This window comes from Lactuca virosa, chromosome 3 (assembly GCF_052849685.1).
Source record: "Lactuca virosa cultivar CGN04683 chromosome 3, Lactuca_virosa_CGN04683_v6, whole genome shotgun sequence".
NCBI classification, from domain to species: domain Eukaryota; kingdom Viridiplantae; phylum Streptophyta; class Magnoliopsida; order Asterales; family Asteraceae; genus Lactuca; species Lactuca virosa.
In genome coordinates, this window is record NC_136428.1 from 60,408,733 (window position 1) to 60,425,261 (window position 16,529).

Here is a 16,529-nt window from a genome sequence, read left to right on the forward strand (position 1 = left end):
AGAGTTTTTCAATTTTTTGTTATAGCTTTGTGTTGTCTTAAATTGCATTATTTGTAGTTCTTTGTCAATTTTATATTATATTTTGGTTTCTTTCCTACACAACATAAATATCCTAATGAGTTGTCGTGGAAATGACGTAGTCATGGCGAAAGACAAGACAATTATCTCTTCAATTATATTGTAGTTTCTTATGTAACATATATAGTGCTTCTTTTGTTTATATTCATTAAGATAAGAAATATAAACAATCATAAATAAACAAACATAAGCAAACACCACTTAAACGGAGTTGTCCGGAGAATGAACTCCGGGAAGGTCGAATAAAAATGAATAGAATATGATAAAATATGAATCAACAAGTTAAATAAAAAAATTTATTCTTCCCAGATTATTGTTTGTTTTCTTACGACACGAGAATTCAATCCGGATTCTTGGATTTTTCCAACAAAATATCAATCCCGGTTTGAGCTCGGATGAGAATTATGATTCTAGTTAATAAAAAGTAACTTATCTTTTTCTAGCTCTAAGACTAGGAGTTCTACTGGTCGACTCGGTTCTTTCAAATTGTTTCTCATTATTAAGAAAAGGTAACAAAGATATATTTGTTACCTTTTCTTAATAATGAGAAACAATTTGAAAGAACCGAGTCGACCAGTAGAACTCCTAGTCTTAGAGCTAGAAAAAGATAGGTTACTTTTTATTTACTAGAATCATAATTCTTATCCGAACTCAAACCGGGATTGATATTTTGTTGGAAAAATCCAAGAATCCGGATTGAATTCTCGTGTCGTAAGAAAACAAACAATAATCTGGGAAGAATAAATTTTTTTATTTAACTTGTTGATTCATATTTTATCATATTCTATTCATTTTTATTCGACCTTCCCGGAGTTCATTCTCCGGACAACTCCGTTTAAGTGGTGTTTGCTTATTAAAAGTTCAAGATCATGAACAATATGTAAATAAATGAACATAAACATTCAAATCAAGAATAAAAATATTTAGAACAAGCCATTAAATAAATGTTGCTACAAAAGATTTATGAAAATAAGAATACTCACAAACACAAACGAACGTAAACAAACATTAACGAGCGAACATAAACATAAACGAACGTTCATGAATTTAAACAAACATACGAGATAATTGTACGTGTTCATTCCTTTAGCAAAACGAATAAAAAAAATATTGTTCATTCATTTATTAAATAAACGAACTTATCACGTAGCTAATAGTTCGTTGAACATTCAATTTTGTTTACAACTAGAAAAATAATCACAAAAAATCGAAATTGTGATTATTCATAAATAATTTTGTTTTCTTAATTTTTTTAACCTGTCGTTATCTAGGAAAATATAATCAAAAAAACAATTATATATATATATATATATATATATATATATATATATATAATTTGCGAAAAGGCGAAAACAAGAAAAACCTATGATATTGTGTCACCTCAACATTATATTTTGGAAAATAATTCATCCAAACTTTGAAATACATGATGATAATCGATGATAGATGAGAAATTCTTTCAAAATATGATTTTTAACATTTTTATTATGAAAACATGAATTTAAAAATGATTAAGGACTTGAAAAAAAAATTATTAAAACCGTATTTAAATCTATATTATTATAACACCATCCAATGTAAACTTACTATTTTTAATTTATTGCTAATAAATTTATTTTTTTTATAATACATGTGTTTGATTTTTATAAGATAAAATCTGTTTTCGCGTTTTCGCAAGATATTTATGTTTTCGCATGAACCTATATATATATATATATATATATATATATATATATATATATATATATATATATATATATATATATAATCATTTATTCATAGTTATATGATCATTTATTTATATGATTATTCTTTATAATTTTATTGATTACTATCGAATAAATCAATTATATGAGCACCTTTAATGATTGAAAACTTAAATTTATGCATGTTTCTTTGATTTCTTTAGAAATACAGAAGCTTACATTAAAATCACCAATATGTTAGAAAACATTATAAATAAAAAATGGGAATCGATCATTTGATAGAGGTGCAAGTCAACCCGTCACAATGTCCACGTGGGAGGTGGGTTGTGGAATACTATCAATATTTTGGATGCGTCAAAGTTTAAATATTTGACTTTCTGTATGTAATTTCTCTATTCAACCATTATGAGTTGGGAGGATTACAAAGAAGACAACGCTAGGTTTGGATTTTGAAATTAACTAAATTAATGTTGAGTTTATTGATCCTATTATAAATCAAAGTAAACAATTGTATGACAATTTTCTCTAAACACCAAATAATCCACGAAAATTGGGAAGAGTTGAAATGCATTCCATTTTCAGTTTCAAAAGGGTTTTGCCCATAAATGATTAAATCAACGTACTTTTGGAAATTGGAACGTGTTTCATTTTGAAATCACAAATAATTACTTTCTATTTATATAGCGAAAATTATTATAAAACGTAGTTATCTGTTAAATTTGTTTATATTTTTTACTTCTTTCTTTAAATACTATTGTGATTGAGATTTCTCATTACTTATCCACGTGTAATATGATTCTAATAGTCGAGTTATGGTATTTCTATAGAAAAGTTCAGGATTCAAAATCTAACACTCGCTAAAATAATACCGGTGTAAGCAATTTTGCATACGTTGTTGACCTAAAATGAGTTCGGATGGGCCTTGCAAATATTATTGTATGTTTGTATACAATTTTTTATATCAATTAGTTAGGACCTTTTATCATACTTTTTTCCTTTGTTTCATGACACAATTTTTTTGTATGATGACAATGATAAAGAATATCAAAATATATTAAAGTAGACACTATCAATAATATATATAGACAGTTTTTATCTTTTGCCCTCCAAATCGGGGCATTATGAGAAAGGCTATAAAAACATTTTTTAAGATGTGGTTTGTAAACCTGCAATAAATTATCAAGAGTTCTTACTTATTCGTTTATGAATAGTCTAATTAAAGTTTATACATTTAGGGTGTATTGAAACTTTTCTGTAACATAAAATCCATAAAATAAAAACATTAGAACAAATTCATATAAGAGTTTGGAAGAAAAGTTAACCAAAATGTGGTACATATATAGGCTATCCACAAAAGATCAACCAGGACCACCGAACGAATTGATAGAAGCTTCACAGAAAAATACCAAGACATACATATAATATAAGCCTCAAACGATAAAGCTCAAGTGTCATAAAAACTAAAATTCTAATCAAGATATTGTAAATTGCATAGACACATGGCATCCATATACTATTCACGTCATGTATTTAACAGGGGACCCATTCTTGTCTGTCTAATAGGGTGTAGAAAGAAACATGTAGGACCTCTATATATTTGTTTTTCTCTAACATTATATAGTGATTATTGGCTCATATTTTATTTACATACGTGTTTTAACATATTATGTTTTATTTTCTTGAAGATAGATGTTTCATGGTTACAATTGGTTCGTGGTTTTGCAACCACATTTCACACAAGAGTAGAGATAAATATTTTGCTCAAATGCATTGGGCCATTAGTGTTGGCGAATATCTAAGTCTAATGTGGCATTCTATGTGTGTTTTGTTGGTGATGAGTCCCTGTTGGATCAACAAGTTCACACCGGTTCTTATTGAAAAAACGGATTTTGAAACCAATTACAAAGGAAGATTTAAATACTAAAACAGATAACAGATTAGCTACTTTCATGCTACTACTGCATGTGCTTCTACTAAAATGGCATCATGCCACTTTATTCTCCTAAAGACCTGATCCTCTACTGACCGGTTCAACTTTATTTTAAACTCTTCAACGGTTACTTCAGAATTAATCTAACACATCTCCCCCTTAATTCTGAGCTCAACCTGCAATACTTTCAACTCCCAACATGTCTCTCATTTCCATGAACTTCAACCGTGGTAAAGCTTTTGTTAAAGGGTCCGCCTTTTGTTCTTTTCCACTTACATGCTCCACTTCAATCTGCTTCTTCTCACCACAATCTCGAATAAAGTGATATCTGGTGTCGATATGCTTACTTCTACCATGGAAAACGGGATTTTGCATGAGAGCCAGGGGCGGAGCTTGAACAATTTTTTTTTTTTTTTTGGGGGGGGGGGGGGGGGGGGGGGGCGATTTGCCGAAAGTATTATAAACTAAAATTAACGTTCTTACATACAAAAAAAAACCAAATTGTTTTTGCAAATAAACACAAAAAATAACTAGAAAAAGAATTACAACTCAGCCTGACGACCTTTAAGGTCTTTGAATTCATCAATTACCGACTTCGAATCAATGTTTTCAGCAATTTCTCTTTCTATGTAAACCACCAAGTTGTTTGCGAAAAAGTCATCCGACATCGTATTGCGAAGACGGTTCTTGAATATTTTCATTGCTGAAAATCCCCTCTCTGTTGTTGCGGTAGAAACTGGAAGTGTCAAGATTAATCGCACCACTCTATCAAGCAAATAATACGTCTCACGTTTCTGAGTTTCCACAAGACCGTTGCATAAGTCAGCAATAGTTGATACACCACTAAGCTTGGGATTCTTTGTCATATCAATATTTAAAAATCTCCAATTGATATCTTAATTGAATTCTCTCTTGCTCCGTAAAATCTTCGGGATAATACTTCTCAACAAGACGACAAATTTGATCAACTTTAATCACTTTAGGGTGTTCTTTTGAAACTAAAGTAGAACTAAGACTTAATAGCTCCATCGCCTGATCATTGAATCTACTATTCAACTCATGTAACTGTTTGTCCAGTGTGGCTGTAAACAAATCCACTCGATAAAAATGTTCAAAAGTAACATGATTATCTGTTTTTCGAGGCCGGTATCGAGTAGAAGTATATGGAGCATTCATATCTGGCATATCTATTTGATGTTTTTCACAAAAAAAACTTTACCTGTGCAAGTAAAGAGTCCCATCCCTTGTTTCTGAATTCATTTAGGCTCTCCTTTGTTGCTGAAACTAACTCCATGGCGTTAAGAATATCTTGAGATTTCTTTTGTAGAGCTTGAGAAAGTACATCAGTTTTCCCCATTACTTCCTTTATCAAGTGAAGAATAAAAACAAACTCAAATGATTTTAGGAAACAGTAAGCTGCATCAGCATCTCCGCGTTGAGAATAAGTAGCAGATACGTCATCAGTTATTCCCTGGAGAACAACACGAGTACAATCATACATGTTAACCAAACTGCAAACAGAACGAAAATGAGAACCCCAACGTGTATCACCAGCTCTTTTTAATGTCCCAACTTGATTCAATCCTTTGCCTGATTCGATTTCACCTAGTTCCAATAATTGTTCAATCTCAGTTGCCTTCGCCTTTTGTAACTCATCATGACGCTTACTGGAAGCACAAACTACATTAATTAAAAAAATTAAGTTTGTGAAAAATTGGTGTACAGGAATAATTTCCCTTGAAGCAGCTACCAAGGCTAGTTGTAATCTGTGAGCAAAGCCATGAACATAATATGCATAAGGACATTCCTTAAGCACAAGTGCTTGTAACCGTTCCATTCCCCTCTCATATTACTAGCACCATCATAACCTTGGCCACAGATTTTACTAACATCAAACTGATAGTGTAAAAGTTGTCTCTACATATTTGTTTTTAGGGTTAATGATAAGGTATCCCTAACATGAACCAAATCCAAGAACCTTTCCCGTATGATCCCTTCTACATCAACAAATCTCAAAACTATCGCCATTTGCTCTTTTTTAGACTCATCCCGTGACTCATCAACCATGACACAAAAATATGAATCACCCACTTCACTACGAATATGCTTTCTAACTTTATTTGCAATAATACTAAGAATTTCTTTTTTAATTTCTCCAGAAGTATATTTTGAATTAGAAGGAGCTTTCTCTAATATAACATTTGCAACTTCATCATTATAAGATGCTAGAAGTTTTAGTAGTTACAAAAAATTACCACGATTTTTGGAATTAGGAGATTCATCATGTCCTCGTAAAGCACACGCTTGGAATGTCAACCAACGAACTGTGTCAATCGAAGCTTTTAATCGTAAACGATTCTTCAATATTTGCTCTTCATTTTGCTTCATTATGATATTTTCAATGTGTGCTTCTTGGTTCATCAAATTTTCAGCGAATGCAACAGCATTTCTATGTTGTGAACAACCAATATGCTTCAAGAATGCACAATTTTTCCCGTCATTAACTTTCTTCCAATTGTCAAATCCTTTAACAGTAAATGCATCATAACCATGGGACACACTTGGTTTATCGTTAAATATAAAACAAATAAAACAATAGGATGCATGTGTTGTTGGAGAATATTCTAACCAATTAGGGAAAATGTTGAACCAAGAATATTGGAATCTACGAGGATGTTTCTTTGAACCTTTAGCATGATATTCTTTAAGACGTATTTGGAAAGGTCCTAAATTCATATAAGCTCGTCTTACTTCTTCCCTTAAGTTAACCGGATATTCCCACATTTGTTTTCTTTTAGCGAGATCTCTTTCTAGTTGCTTAAGATCCGCCTGGACCACCTCATTAGGATTTGATTGTGTGGTTTCATTCCTATCATTCTTTTGTTGATTTTCATGTTCTTGTGGTTGTGGTTCACTTGTTGAAGCTTTGTGACGTTTAATCTCTTCATTTTTATTATGAATTTCTTCATTATCAACCTTTCTTTTGAAGAAAGAAAGAATGGTTTTCATATTTCCCAAGATTGTACCTATAAAAATCAAAATCAAAAAACAATTAATAAGAAAATAAGCAATATATAATTAGTTGATTCTAAAACTCCAACAACAATCAAATATAGAGGAAAAGCAACAAAACAGTTCATTCTAGACATATCAGTAATCAGTTCCATATCACTTCATAAAACATGATCCTAAAATTAGTTGATTCCTAAAATTGGCAACATATCAGTAGACAGCAGCGGAATTGAAACTTGAAAGCTCAAAGCTGAAAGCATACCTGAGGAAGGGAATTGGGGATTGCAGCAGAATTGCAGCTGTACAATCGTGCAGATTGAAGAACAGCAGGTCAGCCGTCAGCAGCACCGCAGGTCCGCAGCAGCCAGCGCCCAGCAGCGACGAGCAGGCGAGTGGCGACGACTGGCTTCGATTTGGCGGAGTCGCGATTGAGCGAAGATTGAGGACGGGGCGTCGGGGCCTGGGCGATTGGGGGGAAGGCGGAAGCTTTACTGAACGATCGATGGTCTCTCTCTTGGATCGCTTCTTGGCAAACAATTGAACAAACATTGGATCTGATCAGGACTCAGGACTCAGGAGGGGCCACAGCCCAAAACTCACATTGTTGGGCTTATAATTCCGAAAATTACACATATATACTATACTTCTAGCCCAAAATTCAGGGGGGGGGGGGGGGCACAACCCCTCCTGGCCCCAAAAAAGGTGCGCACCTGATGAGAGCTATAGCATATTTATTATCAACATAGAGCTTAACAACTTCTTCTTTCCAACCTGTTAAGTCTCTCATTAAACTCCTCAACCATAAGGCTTGAATGCAGCTTCTGCAGCTGCCATGAATTCCGCCTCGCAGGTGGATAACGCCACTGTACGCTGTTTTTGTGAAGACCATGTGATAGGCTTTCCGGAAAAATAGAAGATTGTTCCCGTTGTACCCTTCCTGTCATCTAAATCCATTCCATGGCTACTATCACTGTATCCAACTAGCTTTCTGTCTCCACCTTTCTTGTACACCAGGCCATAGTTCTTTGTTCCTTTAATATACCTTAGTATTTGCTTTACTACCTTGAAATGGCTCTCCTTTGGTGCCTCCATATACCTGCTAGCCACACCAACTGAATAGCTTATATCGGGTCTTGTATGGGTCAGGTAACGTAAACTTCCAATGATACGTCTGTACTCAGTGGCGTTGACTGGTGCTCCATCCACATCTTTTGTTAGGCCTGATCTTGGCTCCATGCGATACTTTGTGGAATTGCACTCACCCATTCCTACTGCTTGAAGAATCTTTTCTGCATAGCCCGCTTGACTTAATGTGATGCAGCTTTCTGTTTGTAGGACTTCTATCCCAAGGTAATAGGATAAAGTACCCAGATCGCTAATTTCAAACACCTTTTTCATCTGTTTCTTGAAAGCATCTATCAGTTCGTCACTTGTACCAGTCACGATCAAATCATCCACATAAACTCCAACCATTAGTGTCATCTTTGGCTTCTGAATCTTGTACACCGCGTATTCCTGTGGGCATCGCTGAAATCCCATATCCTTGAGTGTTTTATCAAGTCGAGCATTCCAAGCTCTTGGGGCTTGACGCAACCCGTAGAGAGCCTTGTTTAACCTGTACACCATGTGCTCTTTCCCTTTAACAACAAAGCCACCAGGTTGCGAGACATACACCTCTTCCTGTAACATTCCATTCAAGAAAGCGGACTTCACGTCCATATGATGAACTTTCCATCCCTTGTTTGCTGCTAATGCCAAAATAACTCGAATAGTTTCCATTCTGGCCACCGGTGCAAATGCTTCACTCTTTTGCTTAAGCATATACACCCACATGAACCTACTGTGGTCATCAACGAGAAGGAGGAAGTATTGGTTGCCTGATATCGTTTGTGTTGTTATGGGCCCACAAAGGTCAGCATGTACGAGTTCTAAAGGGGTACTGGCCTGCCATTGTGCTTTTTGTGGGAATGGTTGTCGGGTCTGTGTGGCTACTAAACACCCTTCACATACTTGAGCAGGGTGACATACCTTTGGTACTCCTCGCACCAAGCCCTTTTCCACCATGGACTCTATCAGGCGAAAATTAACATGCCCTAAGCGTGCATGCCATAACCAGGCTGTGTCGTCTATCTTTGTGTGCATGCATACTGGTTGGGTTGTATGAAGTATAATTTTGTATAACCGGTTTTTCAAACGTTGTACATTCATCACGAGCCTATTGTACTTATCATGCATCTTCAAGAAATCTTGTTTCATCTCAATTCCATATCCTTCTTCTGTCGTCTGCCCTAGACTTAAAATGTTGCTGCGGAGATCTGGAATATAGTAAACTTCCGCGGTGACTAACTGCTCCTTGTTCTTACAGTCTAGCAAGATGGTTCCCTTGCCTTTGATTTGAACTTTGGATCCGTCTTGAAACTTTACTTGACCCGTTATGTTTTCATCCAGCTCTGCAAAGTAATCTCGCACACCCGTCATATGGTTACTAGCGCCATTGTCTAGGTACCATGTGTCCTTCTCATTCCCGTTGAGGGCTGGAAACACCTTGTCTTCATTTAACAGCACCATTTCTTCTTTCTTTTCTCCATGTACTGTCAAAAGCAACGTTGTTTCTTCTTCTACTTGTGCTTGAGTGAGGTTCACGTCACCTTCTTTTCTTTTAGGGTTGGGACACTCTGATGCGTAATGTCCAAAGACATCACAATTAAAACACTTAATGTGTTTCTTGTCTCGACTCTTCCACCGGTCATTGTTGTTGTCTCGCGACTGGTAGCCACCTCGACCACCTCTACCTCGTGAGCCTCCTCTTCCACGACCACCGTGTCTACCCCCTCGATCACTACTTGAAGAACCTCGTCCTTTTCCACCTGAGTTCGAACCTTTCCCTTGGTTTTTCTGACCACTTTGCCCATCTGAACGAGTTAAAAGCAAACTCGTTTCAGTGGTCACATTTTATGTTCGTAGCTTCAATCGGGATTCGTAAGCCTTAAGCCTACCAATTGCTTCTTCAAATGGCATGGAATCGATATTCGAGTACTGTTCGATTGATGCTACAAGTTGTACGTATTTGTCAGGGACAAAATCGAGTAATTTCCTTACCAGCACTCCATCCCCAAGCGTTGCTCCTAGACTGTTGTAGCTTGTACTTATGTCACTTAGTTTTCCTGCAAATTCGTCTATTGATTCTCCTTCCTTCATTCTCAGAGCGTTGAAATCACTCTTGAGTGTGTGCACCCTTGCTTTCTGTACCCGATCAGCACCTAGGTATCGAATCTTCAACGACTCCCACACCTCTTTTGCCGTTTTCTTCTATGCTACTTGTAGAATAACATCATCAGGTATTGCATGGAAAATAAATGCTCGAGCCTTCTTGCTTTTCTTCTCATCTACACCAGTTGGTTCTTCGATGGACTCCCATACTCCCTGGGCATCCATGATCGCCTCCATCTTTATCGCCCACGTTGTATAGTTCGTGGTTGTCAGCATCGGGCACTGGAACGACATACTTCCATTCTCCTTTCCTTGTTGTGTTTCTAACGACATCCTTTTAAACCGAAGATACTTGGGCATGAACTACAAGGAGCTCTGATACCAAATGTTGGTGATGAGTCCCTGTTGGATCAACAAGTTTACACCACAAGTGATACACACAGTAAAGACGAAGAGTAGTTTTATGGAACCCACTGGTTCTTATTGAAAAAACGGATTTTGAAACCAATGACAAAGGAAGATTTAAATACTAAAACAGATAACAGATTAGCTACTTTCATGCTACTACTGCATGTGCTTTTGGTGCAGATCTCGAATCCTTAGAGTGTAGTCTCACTACAAGAAACGAGACCTATAGGGAAGACAATTGTCGTCTCTATAGATACTAAAGTCGTCCCTATAGATGGTGGCAACGACAAGTCGTCCGTATAACGTTCGTCTCCATAGCCTCGTCGCAACAGATTATTTTTGTCGTCGCTATACATATCGTCACAATAGCTTACCTATAGAGACGACATATTGTCTCTAAAGGGTTCATCGCTATACTTTTTCGATCACCATAGATAAAGCTATAGAGACGACATGTTGTCCCAATAGAAACAGCTATATAGACGACATGTCGTCTCTATAGATAAAGCTATAGACCATGACATACACCGACCTATAGCAACGACGGATCGCGGTAGTAGATTAACCTATAGAGATGATTTGTCGTCCCTATACATTTACCTACACCCTGCTCTTTTTTCTGTGTATTTTTCGAGTTTTGACAATCCCAAAATAGTTAAAGCAATATATTTACAAAATAGCTAAAACCGTAAATTTAATTGCAATAAATAGTGTTAAATGATTTTATTATATGCTTTAAACAGTACAAATTGAAGGAAGATTCCCAAACATTACATGTTTTAAAACTATACTAGTTCAGATCTACCAAACTTTGCATCAAATTCTTCAATTGTTTATACTCCCAATTTCGGAACACCTTCCTGCAAGTGAACATTTGGAAAATGTTGCAACAATTACAGAGAGATTGCTTTGCTAACTATTTGTAATAATCCCCTCCAATAACTTGTAAAGCTTCAAGCATAGTACCTGTTGAGCCTCCAATAAGCAACACCTGCATTTTCAAATTTAAATTACAAAGTGAGAAGAGCATATCTACAAGCAATGTTTCTTTTTTTCCATTATTTATTGTCTGCATAAAGTGTTGACTGGATATGTGATTATTTAAAATATGGTGAAACCTGACTTTCTCTATTAAACTCTTTCTGAACGAAAACTACAATAAAAAAGGAAGGAATCAGATTCTTTCAAGAATGGTCCATTCCATTCCACCACACAAATCAAACAGACATTTTTTTTCAATTCGATGGAATGAACCATTCCATTCCTTCCCCAATTCCATCATACCAAACACTATCTGCCGCTGGTGGTCACCGCCATCTTCCGGTTTTGTAACCACGCAGTTTCTAACCACTGTTCGTGAATGATCGATTCTATTCTTTGGACTGGATTCCCGGTTTTGGGGGGTTTTCCCCTTTTTGCAACAAGTGGAGATGCAACTCTGGAATTGATGATTCCGGACATCTTTCCGTCGGAATCATGAAAGCTTCCCCGCGGTACCTTTTGTGAATCTCGATTGGGTTTTGGTGTGGGCCCGTCATCTGAAAGTAATATGATTCTGACTTCTATATTGCGGTGGAGAACCATTTCAAATGAGTTTGTGATGCTACTAAGAAACCTTTCAGCTCGACTTTTTATATCTTTACCAGATTAAATCATGTCCCGTTAAGTCCATTAAGTAAAAAAAACAAATAACACTTAAGTTAGAATAATCTAATTTATGTAAGTACATTTTTCTTATAGGTAAAAAACAAAGTACATTAATATTAAAGGCAACTTTTCATACCTGCATCCAACCTTTCCATTCTTCGGCTTGATGTCTGTTAAGATAAAGTATGGCTTTCCCAGAGAATGGTGACTTATCATGATGAATCTTGAAAGATGTAATTGTTGATAGTATAATAAGAAGGAAGTATAGAAACAAGAAAAGATCCCGATTGTAACTCTGCAACAACAAGAAAACTAGAAATTAGTGGTGAAGAGATTATTATATCATAAAAAAAACATAAGTGGATCCAACTCTTGGAGTGTTGTCCAAATTCTCCTTGTATCCATGAGCTATAAGGAATGTATATAAGGAATGTCTAGTTGTTTAGGAATCCTAATTGTATATTGATTTGTTTTAGTTTAGTGTGTATATATATATATATATATATATATATATATATATATATATATATATATATATATATATATATATATATATATATAGATGTCAGGTTCTGTAAACAGTTTTGAGATTGAAGTTTTTGAGTTATATTTCTTCAATAAAAACTCCAGCGAGTTAGGCTGCATATTTTCCTGTTTACTATTTTTCTTTAATTGGTATCATATAAATAACTTTCTTGTTTTCCTTTTTGTGTGGAGACTGAAGACATGCCATCTGTTTTCCTAATCAACAATCAGAGAAAGAGTTTGAAATATGAGAAAGAGTTCTTGTGGAGAACCAGAGTAGAAAACCAAGTCAAAACAGTGAACCATTTGGCTTCCTGTTTCGTGTGGTTGGTTACGTGTCTTTGGATAAATCGATACCAAAAAGATCATACACCCTTAGCGTAGACAAGGCCCTGGGATTTCTTAATCAACAGTTTGAGAGCTAACTCAAATCAACAACTTGAAAGCTAAGTTAGAAACAAAAATCGATTGGTCATGACCGGAGAAGGAGGTTCATCATAGCCGACTACAAAAGAACCTACCTCATTAACGTTCCAGTGCCCAAATTTAACGTCAACAAACTACATATTTTGGAGAATGTGAATGGAGGTATTGCCTGGAATCCATGGGTCTGGATGTCGTTGATCCAGGCTCAGACAACTCCAAGAGGAACGTTCCAGTCAATACCGGAACACCTGATACTCTAAATCGGAAATCTCAAAACAACTAAGGAGATGTGGGATGCAATTAAGAAGCAAAACTTGGGATTTGATCGTGTGAAGGAAGCAAGACTCTAGACACTAATCACTGAATTTGAAAATCTCAAGATGGGTGATACAAGCACAATAGATGATTTTGCAGCTAAACTGTTTGAAATTTCTTCGAAATCTACTTCACAGGAGAGGTTATAACTAAACAGAAACTTGAGAAGAAGTTTCTTACGAGCCTCCCTAGGCAATTTGTGCATATTGTGGCAGCTTTTGAACAAGTCTTGTATCTTAAAATGATATGTTTTGAGGACAAGCAAAGCTATAATAAATCATCTGAAACACAAGAAAAGCTATAATATTCTAAAAAGAATCAACGGTGAAAATAAAGCATCTGAAACAAAAGTAAAGCTACAATATTCTAAAACACAATCATCCAACAGAAACAACGAATCATCAAGAGGTAGAGATCAAGGTTCAAATTATCGAGGTAGATGACGTGGTGGAGGACGTGGTCAGGGTAACACACAAGTTCACAATCACTCAAAATCCTCTAATACTCGTGAAGATCTAAAGCAAAATGGAAAACAACGCAAGCAAAGATATCTCTCAAACATCCAATGTTACAGGTATGACAAATACGGACACTTTGCTTCAAGATGCCCGGATCAACCAAAAACCAAGAGGCAACCCTTAAAGAGACACACGAAGGATATACGAATCATGAAGAAGAGACGTTCTTTATGATGAATACAATTCAAGAAATGGTGTTGTTGAACGAAGGCAAATACATCCCTCCAAAGATTGAGGCAAACGCCGATGAAGACGGAATTTGGAACTTAGACAATGGTACGAGTAACCACATGACCGACAACTACTTTTATTTATTTGAATTAAATAAGAACATAACGGGAAAGGTGAGATTTGGAGATGGATCGTGTGTTATCATTAAAGGAAAAGGATCAATTTTGTTCAAATGTAAAAGTGGTGAACAAAAACTAATGAAGTATATTTATTTTATCTCGTCATTTCATAGCAATGCTATTAGCCTCGGGCAATCTACAATAACCAGTTGTGACATTCGGATGTGATATGTGCATATCTATACACATAATTATACATCATATCTTAATATTTTTAATTACTTTTATGCCCTTTATAGAACAAAAGGTACTTAATTTGTTACGAATTGTGTTGTAGGGGTAAAAGACATGCTTGGAACAAAAAAGGAAGCAGGAAGTTGGATGCTGAAAGCTAGGAGTTTGAGCTAATACTTTAAAATGAAGAAAAAATACCCTCAACACGTCGTGGTGACTTCCCCACGACGTGGTGTTTTGAGATTTCCCGATTGATTTCGAAGACTTGCTTAATACGGGATAACCACGAAGACCACGACCAATCATATATAGAATTAAATCAAACGACCAATTTGATCAATTATTTATAAGTCTAATCAACTCGAACTGAACACTAGTAAACTTGTTAGTTTGTCCGCCTGATCACCGTATAAACGAGCTTGTTTGCTAAAGGATTAAATGAGTGAACGATAATTTGGTCATCTTAGGAATCGGTAACCAACTAAACTAAAATCCATTGCACTTCCATGAATCAATCATAATAACAAATAATCAGAAGCTAAACGAAAGTACCTCAATTACCTTGATTAAATCATCTTTGTCTTCCTTGCTTTAGTTTTAGTAATTACTTCATTAGTTAATGGTGATAGTTAGTTTGGTAATTTAAGTTTCTAGTCTTGCAAAACTAGAGAAAAAACTCATTTACTTATTTATTAATAATTTAGTTAGTAGTAGATAAAATTTATCTAAAACGCCATTCATTGAGTTCGAAACTTGTTCTTACCATAGTTATACTATTACACGATTAGGTACACTGCCTAGTGTGTTTTATAGTCTAGTTGAGAGAAAATTAGTTTCATAAATCTAAAACTTGAATAAATAAAATATACATTAAAAACATGCATCAAGTTTTTTGCGCCGTTTCCGGGGAACGGTCCAGTTTTAGTTACTTTAAATCTGCTATTTTATTAGGAATTTTTCTGTTTATTTGTTTTTAATTTTCGTTTTAGTTTTTCTTCTTTTTGACTCACCACGTCGTGGTAATTAGCACCACGTCGTGGTGTCGTAACGGTAAACATTTAGTTTTCGTTTTTGTTCTTTTTACGTGTTTTATTTGTTTCTTTTGCAGAAGTTTATGACTAGACGATCTAACACACCGTTGATTCCACCACTTGAAGACCTGGAGTCCGCCTTTCGTAAAAACACGGATAAAACTGTAGGAGAAGCTACAACAACAAAGAAATCACCTTTTAAGAATCTCAAATCGGTTTTTAGTAAGAAGAAGGGAAAGCAAGTGGGAGAATCCAGCAAGGCACCAAAAGACGAAAGCACATACGAAACAGAAGAGGAAGAAAGCGATAACGAATCGAAAAAAGGTAGTAATCAAGAAAGCGAACCCGAAAACATCATGGCGGACATTTTTGAAATTTCCATGGAAGCATACAAGAAGAGAATTTGTGATGACACCGGACCAGGCCTTGTGCAACCCACCATACCTACCACTGCTACATTTGAACTAAAAGGGCACATCCTTGCTGCACTTAAGGAGATTCCATTCACCGGAAAAGATCATGAAGATGCCTACAAGCATCTTGATGAAGTCAAAGACATCGTCGACTACTTCAACATTCCAAATGTTCCACGAGAAACGGTGTTGTTGCGAATGCTTCCGGTCACTTTCAAAGGAGTTGCAAAGGATTGGCTAAAGGCACTACCACCGGACACGATAACTACATGGATAAAGATGCGTGAAGAGTTTTTAGAACAATTTTTCCCACCATCGAAGGTGGATAAACTCAAAAAGGCCATTGATAATTTTGAGCAACAAATGGGAGAGTCGCTATATGAAGCTTGGGAGTGCTACAAGGGATTACTTCCGAATTGCCCCCAAAACGATTTGAATGTGCAACAAGAAGTTTCAATCTTTTATGATGAGGTGAATGTCACTACAAGGAAACTCCTTGATTCTCAAGGACCATTAACCAAGAAGAATCCCGCCGAGATTAAGGAGCTTATCGAGGAATTTGCTAAACACTCAAGAGAGTACCATAACCAGAGGAATGATGTAGCAAGGGGATCGACTAATTCTGCTTCAGAGGACATGTCAGCAGTCCTAGTAATGTTGCAAAACATGGATAGGAGGATGAATAAGATGGATCAAACAATCCATGATATTCGTTTTGGGTGTGAAAACTGTAATGGGCCACATTTGACTAGAGATTGTGATCTTGATGAGAATGGAAACCGAAAG

At 35.8% G+C, this 16,529-nt stretch overlaps 1 non-coding gene across 1 annotated transcript; it reads right to left on the minus strand.

Annotated features, from left to right (window-relative positions):
• Positions 1 to 16,070: 16,070 nt before the first annotated feature.
• On the minus strand, positions 16,071 to 16,177 carry LOC145168021 (small nucleolar RNA R71). The gene has a single exon (XR_013741617.1). It is a non-coding gene; the product is annotated as a small nucleolar RNA R71 (small nucleolar RNA).
• Positions 16,178 to 16,529: the final 352 nt, after the last annotated feature.